We start from the raw sequence: 20,939 nt of genomic DNA on the forward strand, positions 1-20,939 counted from the left end.
CGAGGAATGAAGGGCGGGGGAGGGGGGGCGGCCAGATGTGATCAAGGGATGCGGGCGGATCCAAGAATAGTTGGATGTGTGTGCACAGAGCAGGGTATAGCTGCGGGTGCAGCCACGGGTGCATGGGGAGGGGAGTATCAAGCAGGAAGACCCCAGCTTCTCTCCTCCCAGCCCGGGATCTTCCGGCTAAGTGTGTTTGCCTCTGGTTCTTACAGGAGGAGCCCCTGGGGAAAAATATCGACTGATATTTATATATATAAAAAATATATATATATATATTTTAAACTAAATATTAGTATTAGGTCAAGTGGGGCTGGAGTGGGAGGAGTAAGACAGTGAAATACATTGTTGTCCTAAATAACCTTCCAAGTTAGTGATTTTTTTGCCTGTCTCTACTCTGGCTGACATTGAGATGAACTTACCATCTCAGCTTCAGAGGCCGCTGAAATTCCAAGAATCCGAGGGGAAATGCATGAATGAATTGAGGAGAGAAAGGAAAATTATATTAATGTTGAGAAGTGGGGAGGTGGCTTTTAACTTTAATGTTTGAATAAGGATTTTCGATTACGCATAGGCTTTCTTTGTAGCTTAAATCAGTGGGGAATCACGTTCCTAGCATTCAAACCATGTGGCTAGTTGTTTTGTGTTTTCAGTTGTGCTGGATTTTTCTGGGTGTGCAGGGAAGGTACTCAAGAGAGAAAGATGCCAGGAAAGAGCTTTGTTCAGCTTTTTTGACTTATTAAAGCTATTAAAAGTTTCTTAATTTTAATTAGATTCAGAGAATTAAGGCACTTCATTTTAAAGGCATGTCATTGCTTAGCAGGAACCTCTTTCAAAGGAGAAAAAATGCTTGAAATTCGTGTTGGAGTGATGTGTAGGCTAAAATATGGGATCTAAGTATAAACTTTCTTTTCAGTTTACCACAACCAATTTAATCTCTCTTCCAAAAAACAGCTGATTTTTATCTCTAGAGTGGTTGACTTGGCAAGGTGACTCAATTTTGATTTAGTAGGTATATAATCTGAACTGGAAAAGACAGAGGCTATTTCATTTCAGCCTCTGTCTCAGTACTTTTACTAGACTGGAGTTTTAAAGGAAATTTGTATCATTGTGAATATGTTGGACTCCTGTCTCTCCTTTTTAGGAACCTTATAAAAGTTAATTTTCAGGGATTTCTTTGGTAAAAGTGACCCACCTAAGATTTTTGCTCTCTAGTTCACCCTGCAGAATTGGGGGGAAATTAAAAAAGCTTATTAGGTTTTCTATGTTAAAAACAAATATAGTACAAACACATTTTAAATATAATGCATACAATAACAAAGTTATGCAACATCATAATCTAAGCTCCATGTATCATTTTCATTCTTCTAAAGACTTGATGAACTTATTACTGTTTCTGGCATTCAGATAGGCCACTGTTACTAGCTCTGAAGATTCTAAGAAAAATTTTAATTCCTTTAAAAAAAGTAGAAATTTAGGATTTTTACTTGATCCATATTATTCACGTATATTTATTTTTTTCAGTTTATGTATAATCCAGGTAAACACTGCTATAAATTAATTTTGGAAGGACTAGGTCACAAATTATACACAAGTAAAATTAATGTTTATGCAAAATGAAGCTGGGTTTCATTTTGATAACTTTGGGGTTCTGTTCCTTGTGACCTAAGTTCTATCTTGGTGAGTTGTCATATCACAGAGTACAAGACTGGAACCTGCATGCAATTTTGTCTTGTTTCCTACTGTATTGCCAGTGTGGAATGTAGCACCTGGCTTATACTTTCATGAATTTTGAGTAAGTTGTATTGGCAGGCATTACTTTCATTTTAACTTCAAAATGTTCAGGATGTAACCCCTGTATATTGTTATAATGGTCCATTGGGGATTTAATAGTTATTACTTTATGTAAAAATTTTCCTTGACAATTCAGCAAGTATTTACAGAATGTTTCCCTTCTTGGAGACTTCCAGAGGAGTCTGTCTTTATAAAACTTAGTTTACAGCAGGAGTCAGATGACTAGATTATTACCGAAGGTACAACACAGAAGCAACAGAAGAGGATGAATTCTAGCATAGACTGGATTGGTGTGGGGAGGGGGGGGAGAAGAAAAAACCCACTGTAAAGGAATAGACATAAGATTTTTTGAAGGACTTTGTAAAATAATTTTCAAACTCTTAAAGCATATCTTGGGCAGTTAAAATCACTGAAAGATTTTAATCAAAAGAGATTTAATCAGATTTGCTCTTTATGAGAAGGATTAGAGGACAGGCCTGAAAGCAGGAGGACCAGGTGCAGGAATTCAAGAGAGATAATCCAGCCTGAGTCAAGTTAGTGACTGAGGGAAAGAAAAAGAAGATACAGAGCAGGGAGATAATTCAAAAATAAAGAACATAAGTAGGAGCTGACAGTAGACTGAATATTGAAGGAAATGGCCATGTCATTACTGACTTTAGCCTCTGGCATTGCCACCAGATAAAATTGACTAAGGTAGGGAATAAATGGAATGTGGGAAGATGAGTTCTTTCTTGGATGCATTGACATGTCCTTACTTGTCCAATAAAGTTTGGGAGTCATTATGTTGGGAGTCACCTAAGTAAATGTGGTAATCAGTCCATGGAGTGAGTAATATCGGAGAACTATAACTTGAAAAAATTTGAAATCAAAGGATTGAATGCTGACATTTAAAGACAAGTGGAAGAAAGGGAACCAGACCAGAAGGAAACACTGAGAAAAAGCACTCAGAAGCAGGAGCAACTCTAGGACAGGGGAGGTCAAAGGAGAAGAGCTTTCTAAGCTGTTCAGGTAATAACTGAAGCATGTCCATGGGAGATTGGTAGCCGAGTGGCCCTTGCAGTATTTGATGAGAGAGATGTTTTAGAAGCATGACAGGAATAAGCCAATAAGATTGCAGAGGAGTAAATGTGAGGGAATTAAGGAAGCAGAAATAATATAGACTATGATTCAGTTTGTGTGGACATTCATAATCTGTGAATAATTAAAAATTTGTTACTTTCTTCCAGTCCTTATGCTTTTCTTTTTTTTTTAATATACTTTTTAGGGCTTTTAGGGTATGTTCAATATATAGTAGGAGTACATTTTCATCCCTTACATTAAAAAAAAAAAAAACACTTTTCATGATTCACTGTTATTTATTCACTGATATTTAACAAATACCATTTACCAGGTTAATGGCATTCATTTTCATTCTTGTATTAAATTTTTTAATCAGGAAAAAATGTTGAATTTTATTATGTTTTTTTCCTGTATTTGTTAAGAGGATCATATGTTTTTAAAAAAAATGTTTTGGTAAATTACACATTTAGTTATTTTTCTAACAATAACCTATCCTTGTGTATGTGGAATAAACCTGCTTCAGTTATGATGTATTTTCTATAACATTCTCCTCAATTTAGTTTCTTTGGGATTTTGACATTTCTATTTATGTGTAAGAATGGCTTGTTAATTTCTTTTTGTTCTGTTCTTATCAGGGTTTAGTATCAAGGTTATATTGACCTTATAAAATGAGTTTGGGAGTATTGCCTCTTTTGCTGTTCTCTGGAAGAGTTGCATAAAATGTAAATGATCTGTTCTTTGGAAATTTAGAATTTTCTTATAAAACCATCTTTGTGAGTTTTTAAAAATTTACTATATATTTATTATATATATTTAATGTTTGTAAGGCTATTTTAATTTTCTGTTTTGGGGGGTCAGTTTTGACAAGGACATTTTTCTAAGAATTTATCCTTTCAATTGAATTTTGTTGTTACAAAGGCATTCATAGTATTATTTTATTATTTTAAAATTTATGTTGGATCTGTAGGTATGTATTCCTTTTCTTACTCTTTTTTGTACAATTTTTCCTAATATTTGGATATATGTGAATAAATTTTTCATTCTTCAAATGAGTCTCCCTGGCCTACACCTCATCCACTCTCACCCTAGACACTCTCAAATAAGTTTCATTAAAACTTTGTTAACTTGATTGCTTTATCAAAGATCAGTCTTTAGCTTTGTTATCTATTGCTACTTTAAAATTTTCTGCAGTTATCTCATCACTTTCTTTAAATTAACACCCCCACCCCATGATCTACACATTTATTATTCTCTGTTCCTTGAAAGTGGATAATTTGTTCAAAATTTATTCTTTTTCAGATTGGAAGTTATATGGTTTATTTCTAGTATTTTGTAATTCAGCAAACATATCACTGCTGGCTTTATTCTTTATTTTGATTATTTATAGATTCTAATAGTTTGTGTTTGCATAGACTCCATCTTGCCAGACTGAAGACTACTGAAGAATGCAGTCTAGGTTTGTCTTTTTTCCCTCTTATCTCCCTGTTTCCCCAACTTGGCGTTTTTCTTTGTTTCTTTTCCCCACCTTGCTGAGCACCTTCCTTTTATTCCCTTCCTTTACACTTTCTTTTCTATACCTTGTTACTTTAAGTTGTAGAAGAATGATTATTTACTTGTCACTGTCCCTTACTCTCCCTGTACTGATTTTCTATCTGAGGATTTTTCAATTATCTGCTGGGTATACTCCATCTTGCTCTTTCCTTCTTAGAACGTTGGCCCCAGCACCAAAGAGGAAAAAAGCTGAGGTGACCTGTGTCTAATTTTCATTAAATGCTCAAAAGTTCACCATTATTTAACACATGATCTTTGTTACTCCTTATACAGCCCAACTTGAGGAAAGCATACATGGTAGAACATGAACCAGTGACTGTTTGGCGTCCTGAGGCATGAGTTTCAGTCACAGACTCTTTCCTGGCACTTTAACTTGGGTAGGCTAAGTAAGCCTTATTCCAGGGCTCACATTCTTTCTGTGTAACCACAAGGTTTTGGACACAGATCCTTTCTCTCTGCTTCACAAGTTGCTGTGATACTCAAATGAGAATAAGAGTCAACCTATCAGTTTTATATTATAAAAGTCTTTTCGTGCTGTGTTCTCAGGAAAATGTCTTCAGAGGAATTTGTACACAATTCAGGGATAGAATGGATTGGTTTGTGGCATGTTGTGATGAATGAGAGAAACCCTGATGGGAAGCTCTAGGTGGTGACAGGAATGACAAGAAGCACAAGAGTTGTGCTCAGTGGTTGAGATGCCTGTCCCCTGGGACAACAGAGCTCATAACCCTCCTGGCTGCAGGATCATGTTATGTGTTGTGGCTGGATACTATCCTTTACTAAATGTCATCTATTTCTTTCCCTAGTTATTATTTGCTACATTCAGGACACTGGGCTTTTTTGAGTTTACTTTCTGTAAGAAATAAGCCTTCACTTATAATAATGTTTCTGTAAAGGAGATTTTGTGGTTCTGGGTTCTAGACAGCTGAATTGAAGATGTTTTGTGCATATAATTGGTTATATGTTATAGAAATAATTTAATTTTGAATATTTTCTTCTTTTTATTTTACTTTATGTAACGGAGTCATATAAATTCTCAACGCAATAGGATCAATCTTGTACAGACATCAGTCTGGTGGTTTTCAAAGGTTTTATTGGGGATGGAGGCAGATGGAGATACCAGTACCTAAGACAGAAAAGCACCTTATTCACAAAGGCACCTCTATAAAACAGCTTCAAAATGATTGCTCTGTTCTCCTTTTTTTACTGAGGAGTCTAGGACCTGGAGAGAGGATTGTTTATTTGCTCAATCTAGTGTAGGTAGGAGGATACAAAGCTTAGAGCTAAATCTAGGATCCTGCCACCAGATTTAGTGCTAAGAACACCCCAACTTATCATATTCATGGCTTGAATTAAGAAAGTTCATCTATTAGATAATACAAAACATCCTTTTTTGAAGCTGATGTAGTCGTGCATATAGTTGAAATGAGATAAGCAATGATGAAGAAAATACCAATATTCCTGAATAAAATATATACCAATAAAATGCCAATATTCCTGGATCTCAATAGGAAATTGCTGTTCATCTTTTTGGGAATTTTTTTCTGTGGTATAGAAATTGCATTTTGGAAGAAAATACAATTTGTCCATTTCTCTAGATATTCTTAATTTTATTTTGAGATGAAACCAGATGGTCAAAACACTACACCCTGGATATATTTTCTTGGTTTTTAGAAAAATAAAGTTTATTGAATTGTAAGTTGGAGTTAGACCCTCATTTTATATTAAGGGACATTTCAAAAACAATTACCTTTAATCACATGATTATTTTGCCTTCTGATGCTCTTATTCCCCTATATATTAACCTGGATAAGAAATTAGAGCTAAGGGCAAAGAGGGAGTTTGTTTTCCCTAGAGAACTGGTATTTTTTTTTCCTTGTGGACAATTAAAAGGGCATAATTGATTGTATTTCTCTTTCTCTTTTGGCCTTAAGAGAGTTCAAAGCCAGATTTATGGCTTGTCCGTATATACTTGTAGGCTGTGTCACTGAGGGATCCTACCCCAATATGATATCAGAAATTGTTCTCTGTTTTTACAGCCTTACAATCACTGGATTATGGCATTCTCTTGTGAATTAGTTGAATATGGTTGTGCCCCACAGTAAATTCATGTATAGTGACCATATTTTGGGATTTTTCTGTAAGTAATATTAAGTAAATAGTTGTTAAACTGTTTTTATTTTTATTTTATACTGTGGTTCTATTTTATGTGAAGAAGATAAATATTTTATATTAATTGACTTTATTATAGATAATTTCAAGCCCCCAAGTCAAAATACATGGCAAAACTACAGTGGGCACCCACCACCCCTGTGTTCATATGAGTCAGTCTAAATATATATTTTAGTTCAACATTAGGAGAAAAAAGATTTACTATTTTTATTTGTGTTTAAATACACAAAGAATTTATCATTCTAATCATTTTAGTCAGGTAGTTCAGAGGCATTAAGTATATTTGCATTATTGTGCATTCATCACCACCATCTGCCTGTAGAAGTCTTTTCATCTTGTAAAATTGAAACTATACCCATTAAACAGTATCCAAACAATACTCACTGTTTCCCCCTCCTCCCAAGTGCCTAGAAACCATCGTTCTACTTTCTATCTCTATGAAATTGTATTTGTACAGTATTTGTCTTCTTTTGTTTGACTTATTTTACTTAAAACAGTGTCCTTAAAGTATATCCATGTCATAGCATGTGTCAGAATTTCCTTCTACTTAAGGCTGTATATATGTATGTGTGTATATGCCATTCTTTGTTTGATAGTTCTTCTCTCCATGAACACTTGGATTGCTTCCTCCTTTTGGCTGTTGTAAAGAATGTTACTTGAATATGGGTGTATGAATACCTCTTTGAGTCTCTGCTTTCATTTCTTTTGCATATATACACAAAATTGATATTGCAGGATATTATATGGCAGTTGTTTTAATTTTTTGAGGAACCACTCCATTGTAGTGTCCATAGCAGCTGTGCCACTTTACATTCCAACAGTGCCAAGAGTTCTAATTTCTCTATATTCTCACAAACTTTTTTTTTTTGACAGCCATCTGAAATGGTGTGAGGTATGGAGAACAATGTTTTAAGTAGAATTAGTAACATTTTCTGTTCAAACATTAGCTCCAAGATGTCCTGACTATCCCTGCTTACATTGACCCATAATTGCCCTGCAGAGCGGTGCTTTTTCAAATTGTATAGCATTTGCTCTGCATGAAATGTGATGGAGGGGGGTGCACCTTGGTGTCTCCCTTTTCACTTGGCTAAAAAACACTCCTCCACAAAACAGGGTGGATTCTTGAGATTTTCATGGACTCAAGAATTGGTTTAAGTTTATATATACAAAGTTTCCAGAAACTTTGAAGTCAAGGAAAACTTTAAGATTGATGCATGGGAAAATTTAAATATAAAATTCTAAAAGCAATCTCAGAATTCATCTTATTTTCCTGTATTTGTGGAAATTCTCTCTATAATCTTTGCCAGCCAGACAGCCATTTCATATTATATGTGAGCTTGTACATTGGTTGATATAAAGGTGTAAAGTCCAGTGGTTAAAAGTGTGGGACCTGAGTCATTGAGACCTGGGTTTGGATACAGGCTCTGTCACTTACTAGCTATGTAATCCTAGGTAGGTCATGTAATCTTGTTGAGCTGGAGCTTCCTCATGGGCAATAATAACTGCTTCACAGGGCTGTGGGTGGGGAAGATTGAATGCAATAATATGTATTTAGCATAACATCTGGCAAAACAACATAGATGCTAGCCCCTGCTAATCAATGGATGTGTAACTGATGTGATTCTGCAATCTGTACACGGGGTAAAAATGGGAGTTCATAACCCACTTGAATCAAAGTGTGAAATATGATATATCAAGAACTATGTAATGTTTTGAACAACCAACAATAAAAATTAAAAAAAAAAAAGAGTGATCTCTTAGGGCCACCCAGTCTACCATAAGAGAACTATAAATATTAGAAGGTTAAGCATTCCATAAGGCAAAAAATTGTCTGCCCCCAACCCCTTTCCTTTTAAAATTCATGGTTCTAGGTCTGTGCCCTTCAGCATCACACAAAAGTGTCTTTCCTTTCCTGTGACAATTCCTTAGCTATTTGGAATAACCAGTAAATTGTTTTCCCTGAGTCAGACATCACCAGACTCCATTGTTACTACTGTGTCAAGCTTTCTAGATCATTCCTTTTTTCTTCACTTATTCCTCTCAGGTTTTTCCTTAAAACTCATTATTAGAAAGGAGCTAAATGTTCTATAGGGCGTTGGTGCAAAGCACAGCATTTCTCATTTGGCTTTCTATCTGGCTCACTCCTTCCCCTCTGTCAGCTGTTGATCCAGTGATACCTTCTTGGTGTGCCCCCTGGACTCCCTTTCCTATAGCAGGCTTGTTTTCATATCTTGTGTTTTCCACCATTAAACATACTAAGTATTCTTCTAGTTCTCCTTGTTCCTCTTCTCATCGTAGACTGTAAGTTGGATGAGTACAGGGATTGATTGTTGCCTATTTTCTTTACTGTTGATTCACAGAGCCTGGAATGCCAGGCATGGTGTGGGTGGTTGATTGTATTTGTTGAAGAGCACAGTGGAATGAGTGACTGACTCTTCCTTGGTTGCTGCTTCTGAATTTCTTGAAAGGGGCACTTGTTCCACTTCACAGTCATTGGTCAAATTTTTTTCTTTTGAAAAGATCATAAAAAAATGTTAAGTGTACCTGAAGAAGGGAATATAAGAAGCCATGTTCATTGTTTTAGAATTTGGGAATTTTTAAATCACTTTGGTTGCTTAGTAAATTAGATGTGTCGTGTGTGTGCGCGTGCTGGGGAGGGAAGCCAGGAATAATCCACCACTGATCCCCCCATTCTCTTTTTTTAATTTTAATTTTTAAAAATTTTGAGACAAGGTCTCAGTTGCCTGGGCTGGCCTTTTAACTTTAAATCCTCCTGCATTAGAGTAGCTGGGATTACCAATGTGCAACACCATTTTAGCTTAATATTTGATTTTGTACAAACATAAAATTTTTGTTGTATAAAAATATAGGTTATTATAGGTTATTAAAACAAGAATATTTGCTTTTTAAAATTATCTTAACAGAGTTTTGCAAGTAGTGAGCTCAAGATAAATAATCTTTAAGTGTGGCCAAAGCTCCAAACCAGGTGCTTAATGTCCAGTGTGCCCTGGAAATAATTTCTATATGTTCTATGACTGGCAAAACCTGAGAACCACTGTTTTTTTTAAAAAAAAATTTAAAATAGTTGTACACAATACTTTTATTTGGTTATATTTTTGTGTGGTGCTGAGGATCGAACCCAGGACCTTGAACGTGCTAGGCAAGCACTCTACCGCTGAGCCACAACCCCAGCCCATGAAAACCACTGTTTTAAGATACTTAAAATATTTTCTTCAGATAGAGTACTAAAGTAGTGATTTCATTTTTTATCCATAGTTTGAGAACCACGGAAACACCTTTTGAAATTGAATAAAACATCAACATTTTATTCAAGGAAAGTTAGTTTCAGAAGGGCTTAACTATATTCACTGTATGCAGAAGGCTATTCTCAGAGACAGAGCTGAAGGCATTTCAGTGGAGATGTGATCATGGTATAGTTGTGTAGTGGAAAAGGCAGCAAAATAACCGGGGGGTTGACAAACAACTTGTGTACATTGATACAGCAGGAGTGGGAGCCATTTATTGTAGGACAGGAGGGGTATATATACATTCCACACAGCTTATCTTAATTAACATAAACTAGATACAGCAGTCAACCAATAAGGAATCTCCATACTTAATGGCTCGCTGGTGTTACTTCACAAACCACTCCCCCTGGCAAAATGCCAGGCACCATCTTGACTTGTTTACAGACTCTAACAGTCCTTAACAATGAAAAGAAGAAACTTATTCTTTCAATAGCATTGATGAATCTTTGCAGGCGGGGGTGAGGGTTGGTTCTCTGTGTGAAAGAGGCCAGACACAAAAGAGACATCCCAAAACAGACAAACCTGATCCAGGGTTATAGAAATCAGAGTGTGGGTGCCTGGGGTGGAAAGAATGGGAGAATGCCTGAAGGAGCCCATGAGGATGGAGGAGGTGTGATAGAAATATTCTGTGTCTTGGTAGTGGTGCTAGTTACATGGGGTATGTAGTCATAAAAAATCATTGAACTTTACACTGAAAATGGATGTGTTATACATAATCTCAGTAAAGTTCACTTAAAAATTAAAGTTAGAGTTGCTATGGTGTTACTTCTGTTATAAATAACTTTTTCTGGTTATTTTCATCAGCAGAACTATGAACAACTAAGCTCCTGAATAAATTGTGAAATCAAGATATGTGTAGATTATGATTAAACTTCTCTGCCTTCAAAAATGATTATGTATCTGTTTTGGCACATATCTAAAAAATATATTTATTTCAAGCATAGATAAAGTGTACAAATCTGTGGTGAGCGATTACATAAGGATAAGCTATTTTTAGGCAGAAGCTTTGCAGCCACGATGAGACAGGGGTGTGCTTAACAAATTCTCAGATTGGGCTCCCATGCTAGATGTCTGAAAAGCCGTGTGTAAACACCAGTTTACATTTGACACACTGCACATTTAATGCAAAGCTTTGATCCAAACTTTGACTCCTAAATAGATATGTTTAAGAATAATTTGCTAATTATGAAATTATGAGAGGGATATAGAAGGGATATAAATCTGTGCAGTTTATAATACATCAATTATAGAGGGATATAGAAGACATAGGCATTATTAGATAGCTATTTTCTGTAAAGCATAGAGATTATAAAAATTAGAATCCAAGATCAACTAGTAAGACTTTAGTGTGTCTAGTTTATTCATATTGATATACAGATACACAAAATATACATTGCTGTTAAGTATCTTACATTTTTAAAAATCAGAGTGAATGTGTTTCTTTGGTCATCTAGTTTTTGAAAATATTTTTAAGACTATAACAAATGTTTGGTTGGTTTAATTCCCACTGTCAGTATATGAGCAATCTTGTTACTGTGCTTTTCCTATTGCTATTTGTTAGCATTTTTACAGTTTTATTAAAGAATATTTGTTTTATAAACTGCACAGATTTAAAGTGTAGTTCAATAAATTTTGACATATGCTTACACTGGTAAAGCCATCATCACTAGATAAGGAATACCTCCCGTCTTTTTGTATGCCACCCATCTGTCTCCTACCCCATCTGTAGGCAGCTGTTGATAAGCTTTCTATCACTAGAGTCAATAGAAATTTTCTAGAATATTGTATAGATTGTACTTTGGGTGGAAGGGACCTGGCTCCTTTGACTCAGTGAAATTATTTTGGGATTCAGCCATGTTATTGCATCCCTTTTTGTTGGTGAATAGTATTCTGTTCCTTTTCATTGCTGAATAGTATTGTTTTATGCCTGTGCCACAATTCATCCATTCACCTATTAATGGACATTAGTTTCCAGGACTTGGCTATTACAAATAAATTATCAATATATGTATACAAGTATTTGGACATAATCTTTTATTTTTCTTAGATAAATATCTTAGGTGTTGAATGGTGCAGTTATATGATAAATGTGTTTGTGCTTTTTTTTAAAAAAAAGCTTTTTTGAAAAATTGATGTAAAATTCCCAATATAAAATCAAATTTTCAGCATACTAGTCACTGGCATAATGTGAAACTGTCACCTCTTTATTCGTCTAAAATATTTTCATCATCCCCAAAGGGAACTTTTAATCATTAAGCAGTTTTTCCCCATCCTCTTCCTGGTCCCAAGTCTCTGAAAACCAGTAATATGCTTTCACTAATAATTTGCCTTTGTTGGGAATTTTATATAATGGAATTATTTAATACATAAGATTTTATGTCTTTTTCTCTTAGCATACTGTTTTTCAAGTTCATAGGCATTGTGGCATGTATCAGTAATTAGTTCCTTTTTATGGCTGAGTAGTATTCTTTTTTGTGTATATTATACATTTTGTTTATCCATTCATACATTTATGGACACTTGGGTTTCTACCCTTTGGGTATTGTGAATAGTAGTGCTATAAATATTTTTTTACAAGTATTTGAACATTTGTTTTTATTTTTATTTTTTGGTGTACACCTGAGAGTGTAATTTGTGGGTTATAGGGTAATTCTGTGTTTAGCATTTTGAAGAACCACTAAATTATTTTTCTCTATGGCTACATTTTACATTCCCATCAGCATAGACAAAAGCTCCAATTTCTCTATGTACTCATGATTAGTTGTTTTCCTTTTTTTTTTTTTTTTTTTAAATTGTAGCCACTCTAATGGGTGTGAAGTAGTAGTCTCATTATGGTTATGATTTCCATTCCCCTAGTGACTAAAGATTGTTGAACAATTTTTCATGTGCTTGTTGGTTATTTGTATATCTTCAGGGAAAAATGCCCATTTAGGTTCTTCATTTTTTTAATTGGATTGTTTGTTTTACTGAGTTAAAAGAGTTCTTTGTATAATTGTGTATATATTTTAGATAATACACTCTTAACCAATATATGACTTAAAAATATTTTCTCTCATTCTATTGTCTATTTAAAAAAATTTTTTTAGTTGTAGATGGACAGAATGCCTTTGTTTATTTTTATGTGGTCCAAAGGATCGAACCCAGTGCCTCATACATGCAAGGCAAGCCCTCTGCCACTGAGCTAATAGCCCCAGCCCTGTTGATTGTCTTTTTACTGTTGATAGTGCTCTTTGACCACCAAATTTTAAATTTTCGTTATTTGTGCTTTGGTGTATTTTTGTTTTAAAATTAACTCACAATTATACACACTTAGGGGTTATAGTACGGTATTTCCGTATACCAGTGCAGTGATCACATCAGTGTAATTTACATATTCATCACCCCAGATATTTATCATCTTGGTATTAGAAAGACTTAAAATCCTTCTAGTTATTTTGAAAATCAATTAATTGATGGATAACACAGAACATTAAAAATTGTTTCCCCTATCTAAATATACCCCTTGGTGTATATTTTTTTAGCTACATTGAAACTTTTTGCCAGGGGATCTAAACAAATGTTTTTGCTGTAGTCTAGTACCCCTTCCTCCCCTTACCCACATTTGCCTGTTAAGAAACCCCTATCCACAAAGAAAGTAGGTAAAATCTTCTGCTTTTAAAAAACAGACTGATGATCATGTATTTTTATCAGTGTTGTTTTGGGGCTGTGTGGTTATTGGCAGCATCATGGATTGGGAAACTAGTGGGATGTGGATAAATGATCTTGGTGACTTTTGGCAACTTTCTTAAAATTTTTGATCTTCTGTTTTTATACACATACACATACACATACACATATATTCCTCATAGTAGTTGTAAGGATTTAATAACCTTAAAAATACACAAAAATGCCACGTATCTATAACTTTGCAATAGACTTAAAATTAGTTATGTGTATATATAGAACCATACACAATGGTTAGAACCATACAATGCTTATGAAATTAAAGTCACCTTTTTTTAACTAGACAAACTCATAATGAAATTAGGAATAAAGAGATTTTTGGAGATTTTTTTATTGAAGGTTCTGCACTTAAATTATATCTCTCTTTGTAAATTTTGAAATACTAATAATAGTGAAAGAGATCCTATCAAGACTATCTTGGATTGCTCTTTTTCTCACCTCTCCTCTTGTTATTATCCACCTTAATATTTATTCATTTAAAAATAGTTTGCCTAATTTTGAAATATTTAACCCATTATACTATAATCTGGAATAATTTGAAAATTATACATTAAAGTTCATACTGCTTGTAGGAATCTAATCCTATAAGTGCTGCTTTGAGGTTATAAAAGGTATGTAATGAAGGAAATTTAAGCTATTGTAGAGATTCCTAATGTATTACAATCAGTGTCAAGTGGTTCAATTTTTCAATTGAAGAGCAAATTATTATGAGATTTTGTACAAAATTATTCTAAGCCAGAGCCATGAACAGAACAGTGAAATAAACTTGCATGGAATCCCTATTGTTAGCATATAGTGGGAGCAAATGCTACTTTCAGAAGCTTGTTTCTCTTTGTTTTTTAAAAGATGTGTAAAAATGAAACAATTTTTATGTTGTCATTTGTTATTATCACTAATCTCCCATTGATTTTAAGTCATTCTGACAAAAATAAATCAAATATTCTGGGTTTTTATTGAGTTTTTCCAAACGTCATTATCACCCTGTTTTTAACCCCATCCCATTACTTATCAAGTATTTTCCCTGCAAGTGTTTCTAAGTACCTGTTTATTGGCTCTGCCCTGGGTGTGGAGTTATCTTTAAATTCTTCCTTGATTTAAATGTCTAAAGATACCTTTTGAAAGGAATTAACAGTTATTAGCAGAAATTGCCATTTTAATAAGCTCCACTGAGGTCATTTTCTTTCACATATCAGTAAACCATATCTGTCTCTTCCTCATCCAAGTGCAGAGACATACAGAGGTAATTGAGAAAGGCATTTCTTTCTTGAACTGAGTTGAGAAAGAGAGCATTGTCTGTAATAAAGGTGGACTTTTTAAATGGTGCTGGTTGCCATTCACATCAGATGTAAGCAAAGGGAAAACACTTGAGGGTGTTTCCATGTGTTGGGTTGACAGGTTAATGTGAATGAGGCTTTAATGGGGTCATGGGATCCATGTCATCTTTAATCTCAGGGTGAACTCCTTTCATTTTGTGTACATTTTGACATTTCAAAAAAGAGTAGAGATTTTTTTTAGTGTATCCATATGCTAGCACCAATAGGTTGTCTGTGTCTGTTTCCTGTTCTCTATATTCTTCAATTGCACTGAGATAACAGAAGCAATTAGAAGCAAACTTCAGGTTACACTTATCCACCTATCCACACTTATCCACACACACACACACACACACACACACACAGCTTTTTTTTTCTGCACCTAAGTATGAACTGTCCAAGACCTAAGCAAAGACCAGCTGTACTCCTGTAGGTTACAGCACATTTCCTTTTGCAAACCCAACAGCATCATTGCAGCAATTCTCTTATTTGAACATCATTAATTCTGCTCTATCTATTGAACCTTTCCATCAGTGTAAAACCTTACTAACTCCCCAAACCACTTCTAGCAACCATTCCAATTCTCTTTTTCTCTTCTGAGCAGAAGTTAAGGAATGTTTGTAGTTGCTCTCTCCTCTTTATTGACCCACTTGTCACCTCCAACATCCTCTCAGCACTAACTGAAACTACTCTTGAGTTCATGATCAATCTCTGTATTACCAAATACAGTTCTCTGCTCTTAGTTCTCATATTATTTGATCTGCCATCAGTTTTTCATTATTGATAATTTTTTTCCTCCTATAAGTAGTACCTCTCTTGAGCTTCCAGGATACAACACACTTCTGGTTTTCCTCTTACCTCTCTGCCACCACCCCCAGCCCGCGCACACGCACATTCTCCTTTGCTAGTTCTTTTTCATCTCTTCTACTAGGGTTTAGTCCTTAGATTTCTCTGCATTTCTATCTTTCTTCCTTAGTGATCATATCTAGTCATAAGACTTAAAACATATAATTTCTTCCTTAAGGACCTGGCTTGATATCTGGTTGCCCATGTGACATCTGCACTTGCTGTCTGCTAGCTCCTCACGTTTTCCATATGTGAAACTGAGTTCTCAGTTGTCCCTGTCCTCCTGCATTCTTTCCCATGTTAGGCAATTATAACTCTATCCTGGTTGCTCAGCGTGAAACCACAGTGTCATCCTTGATTCCTCTTTTTTCTCACATCTCAGTCTTTCAGCAAAACATTTAGGCCTTCCTACAAAATATGTCTAGAATATGACATTTCTTGGCAATTCCGTTGTTGATACCCATCTCTTACTCAAGTTGTTATGATAGCATCTTAAGAGATCCTTTTATTCTGCTGTTGACCTTCCCTATGGTCTCCAGCAGGATACGGAAATTCATTACGCTTGAAAAAGCATTGATAGCAAGGAGAGAGTTTCAGAGAGAGAGGTAGTGACAACTCTGAAACTGCATGAGTACAAAGGTGCTTTGTAAGTTTATGAAATAAAGCAAGTGTGTACTATAATATCGTGAGGATCTATTTCTATTCTTCATCATGCCTTAGACATGGGATCATAGCATAATATCCCTGGAACTTGGAGGTGTGTGTGTGATGTAGCCTGGATGTGGTGGATTCATTGACTGGCTATGGATGTTAACCATTTACATCTCACATGGGCACTCTATCCTTTACTTAGTCTGCCTTTCTGTTGCTATATCTGAATGCCACAAACTGGGTAATTTACAAAGAATAAAGGTTTGTCTTGACTGTGGTTTAGAGGCTGGAAAATCTTAAGTGTGTGGTACTGATATCTGCTCAGCATGTGAGAGAGCCTCCTTGATGGGTCTTGGCACATTGGAGGACATCATGTGGTGAGACAGAGTAGAGGTGTTACCTGGATTTTAACTTCTCCTTTTAAAGCCATTAATGCCACCATGGAGATTCTACCCCTCGTGACCTCATCTAATCCTAATTATCTCCCATAGGCCTCACCTCCAAATACCATTAACATGTGACTTTGGAGGGTTTAAGCCTCCGGTACATGAAATTTGCGGGACACATTTAAACTGAAGCCCTCTTCCTCCACCTAAACAGTGTAGTAGTTGAACTTGAGGGCAGAAGAGGTCTTATCAGTTATAACTCAAGCTTTTTTCTGTGGACCAGGGATTAAACCCAGGGACTCTTAACCACTGAGCCATATCTCCAGCTCTTTTTATTTCATTTTATTTTTATTTTGAGACAGGGTATTGCTAAGTTGCTTAGGGCCTTATTAAGTTGCTGAGGCTGTGTTTGAATTTGTGATCCTCTTGCCCCAGTCTCCCAAGCTGCTGGGATTACAGGTGTATGCCACTGTACCCAGCTCATGCTTTTTATCAACTATATAGCAAAAGCAGGGAGCCTACCTAAAATTTACATTTGGAAAAAAGTTTTGAAGTGAGAATACTATTAGGCCTATAACTACAGAAAGAGAAGTATCAGTGCTATTCCTTCACAGAGAGAAAACTAGGTGTTTTTAAACTCAATATTTAGCATTTCAAGTTTCTGTTACCTTCTTCATTATCAAAGCTATATGTGTAATAACAAAGAAGAAATGGCTCAGGATGATCTTGCTGAACCCACCAGAGTGCATCCAGTAGAAAGGGCTGCATCGGAATGACAATCAAGGCCAGGATTTCACCTAGCTTGTGATTGGATAATTATACACCGTGTTCTGTGAATACCAATATCAGATCACTTTTTAGTGGTATGTGTTTGCCAAATGATTTGATTTGATTTCTGCCTTTCTAAACTCCTCTGAAACAGGTCAAAAAACAGGGCCCTTGCTAGAATGAAAGTGTAAATGAGTCGTATATAAGCTGGCTACCACATGGCTTTTAAAAGATGGATTCTTTTGCTGGCAGAAGTGAATTTCCTTTGGAAGTGAATTTCACCTTCTAGCATGAAATGGGATAAAATGACAGACTACTTGGAAAGGCCTAAATTTGTATTAATCTTTCAGGGGCGACCAACACAGAGCATTGTATATGTTCACTGTAAAGGGTGTAATGGTTCAGCCCTTCCATTTTTTTCCCTAAAGAGTTGTTTAAACATTTATGTTCACTTGATCATACATTGATTTTTGTTTTCTTAGTTTAAAATATCCTAATGTCGCCAGGTAGTAGTGGTGCATGCCTGTAACCCCAATGGTTTGGTTTGGAAGGTTGAGGCAGGAGGCTTGCAAGTTCAAAGCCAGCCTCAGCAACTTGGTGAGGTGCTAAGCAATTTAGCAAGACCCTGTCTCAAAATAAAAAATAAGAAGGGCTGGGGATGTGGCTCAGTGGTCGAGCTCCCGTGGGTTCAATCCCCAGTACCCAGTAAATAAATTAAATTTCCTAATGTAATTATAAACACTTGTTGGAGTTCACTAGTTTTATGAAAAAATTCTTTATTCCTTTTATAGTAACTAGGATAATTACTATGGTTTGAGAATTTTTAAAACCTAGTAATCAGTATGCACATGTTGCTATATAATGTCAATGCAGTGAGAGCCTTGCACCTGGGATTGTAATGCACAAATAAATGCACAAAATTTACTGTTTCTGTTACAATAATTTCTATGCTAGCAAGGGAAAATTTGGAAATGGTTCAAAGGTAAGATGAGTATTTTATGAAGTTGCACTCTTCAATATCTTTATTAGCAGTTCAATACTCATTTTTAAATGCAAAATTTCCCCTAGGTATTTCTGAAATGTTGAGATTTTTAGAAGGTTTGAAATTACTTTGTTCCAGTAATCCCTCTGACTAAAAAGTGTTAGTGGAAGTTAAGTATGCTGCTAGATGCTTCTCTAAAGCAACCAGAGAGTTCATTCATTACTTGTGCAATTTCTGTGCTATGTAGAGTTACTTTCTCATGTACATCCCTTAAATAATGGTAGAGATTACCATTTTGTGGGTAGTTTTATAGTAGTTTCTTTAGTTCAGTTGATCCTGTTAGGCTTGAAACTAGTAAGAATACCCTCAGATGAACTGAAATATAAAATCAAGGTCGGAAATAGGAGGTGAGAGTCTCTTCCTTTCCTGTTTCCCACCCTGTTCACTTTCTCTTGGGAACAAGTGGGAACAGATGTAGATGTGTAGAAGTGAAGTGCTGCTTATGTTAGATGGTAAAGGATTATAACTACATTTTGAATAAAATCTTGTTGAGGGAACTGGATATTTTTGGACCTTGATCATTTATTTGCCATTTTGCTGAAATCTGCTAGATAAATTTAGGTATTAAAATGTATGTATTTTTTAACTAGAGCGGATCATTTAGTTGACCTTCATTTTTAATATTTGAAAAGTGAAAAAGTTAAGACTAAAGAGAGTGGGCAGAGATGGAAGACTTTGATCTGGCAGTATTGTTTTTGGAATCTACAAATATAACAGTGCTGATAGATCTTTTCATTCAAAGGAAGAATCATTTTGGATGTTGTCCTCAAATCTAGATAAGTGAATTGTTTAAATCATCAGAGGGAGGAAGAACCATATTTTATTTTTTTAAGTTGCTCTAAGCCATAGTACAAATATTTCCTCTTCTGGAAATAACTGTTTAGATTATAGGAATATTTGCCAAATATTTTTCAGTTTCCTAAAAATTGTAATTCTATATTTAATTTTTTTTAGTTTATGTCTCTGCTTATTATTGCTTACCATTAACAGCTCTAATAATTATAATCTCAATGCTATAAACAGTAAGGTACCTAAGGACTGGAACTATTCCCAAGATCATAAAGATGTAACCCTGCTTTGTGCTATGAATTGAGCATTCAATAAAATTGTATTTTAGGTGGTATCCAGCTCTCTTATTTAGAGTGGTGTACCTACTGTGCAGCTCTTAAGACCTCAGGGCCACAAAGGGCCCTGGAGTCAGAACAGAGACTGAAATGCTTCATCCTTGTTCATGGGGAGGAGAATGGGAATGTCAGGCAGTGAGAGGGTTAGATCCTGTGCAGTGAGGAAAGCAGGAGCCATTGTGAGAGTTCTACAGCTTCTAGAACCCAGGACCTGCACACAAAAGGTTTGACCTGGAAGAGGTATAGGGAGTTCACCCTGTCCAGTGCTTTTCCAACTGTGGGACTAGCTCCTGGGTTTGGGCCTCAAGGGTCCATGGGGAGGGGAGAAGAAAGTCAAAGCAGTGAGACTTCTGATCCACACCCAACATCACCAGCATGTTTCTGCTTCCTAAAATATCTTTTTTATATTTGATAAACATATTTTACTGCTAAATTTAAAAGTTAGAAGACCACTATGTTGATCACTGTTAAATTAAACCATTAAATGATAGTAGAAACCTCTTATAACAGGAAACCAAGGAAGAAGGATCTTCTGAGAAAGCATAAGATATAGCTCAGGTGGTAGAGCGCTTGCCTCACATTCACAAGGCCCTGGGTTCAATCCCTAGAAACACACACACACACACACACACGCACACATGCACACATGCACATTGCTACAGTAGATCTCAACATTTTTGGCTCCTATATACAGTGCCCTATTGGCTCCTAATCCAACCAGATTAAGGACTAAATGACCTGAACTACTAATACAAGATAGGTGAAACTCTTCCTACCAAGTCTAGTACATACTGTTTTGTAGAGATTAGGTTACATGGAGCTTTGAGGGTTTTAGTCATCTGCAGAAGTCTTGAATCACATGCAAGGAATGGATGGTCCTTTGAAAGATGAAAAATCAAACCAGACTTTACACTGTCTGGTTTTTTTTTTTTTATTTTTTTGAGTATAGTAAGTTGAAGATGTGGAATTGAAGCCAAAATATGGAATTGAACAATTAAAATTAAAGTAGTTATATTTATTACTGGACAACTTGTTTTATTTGATAGACCTACTGCTAGGGAAGTATATCTTTTCTTTGATGTGGTAGACATTTTTAACATTAGAATGGCTCACATTATTTTGTTAAACCATCTTCAAGCTTTTTATTTCATGATTAATGTTGAGAAATACTATTTTTTTAAAAAAATATGTATGATTTCTGA

General features: G+C 35.4%; 1 protein-coding gene across 9 annotated transcripts in view; it reads left to right on the forward strand.

The window, feature by feature from the left end:
- The window catches only part of Osbpl1a (oxysterol binding protein like 1A), a 204,914-nt gene that overhangs the window by 91,739 nt on the left and 92,236 nt on the right, over positions 1-20,939 (forward strand). The window lies entirely within an intron of this gene.

This window comes from Marmota marmota, unplaced genomic scaffold (genome assembly GCF_001458135.2).
Source record: "Marmota marmota marmota unplaced genomic scaffold, marMar, whole genome shotgun sequence".
In the NCBI taxonomy this organism is placed as follows: Eukaryota; Metazoa; Chordata; class Mammalia; order Rodentia; family Sciuridae; genus Marmota; species Marmota marmota.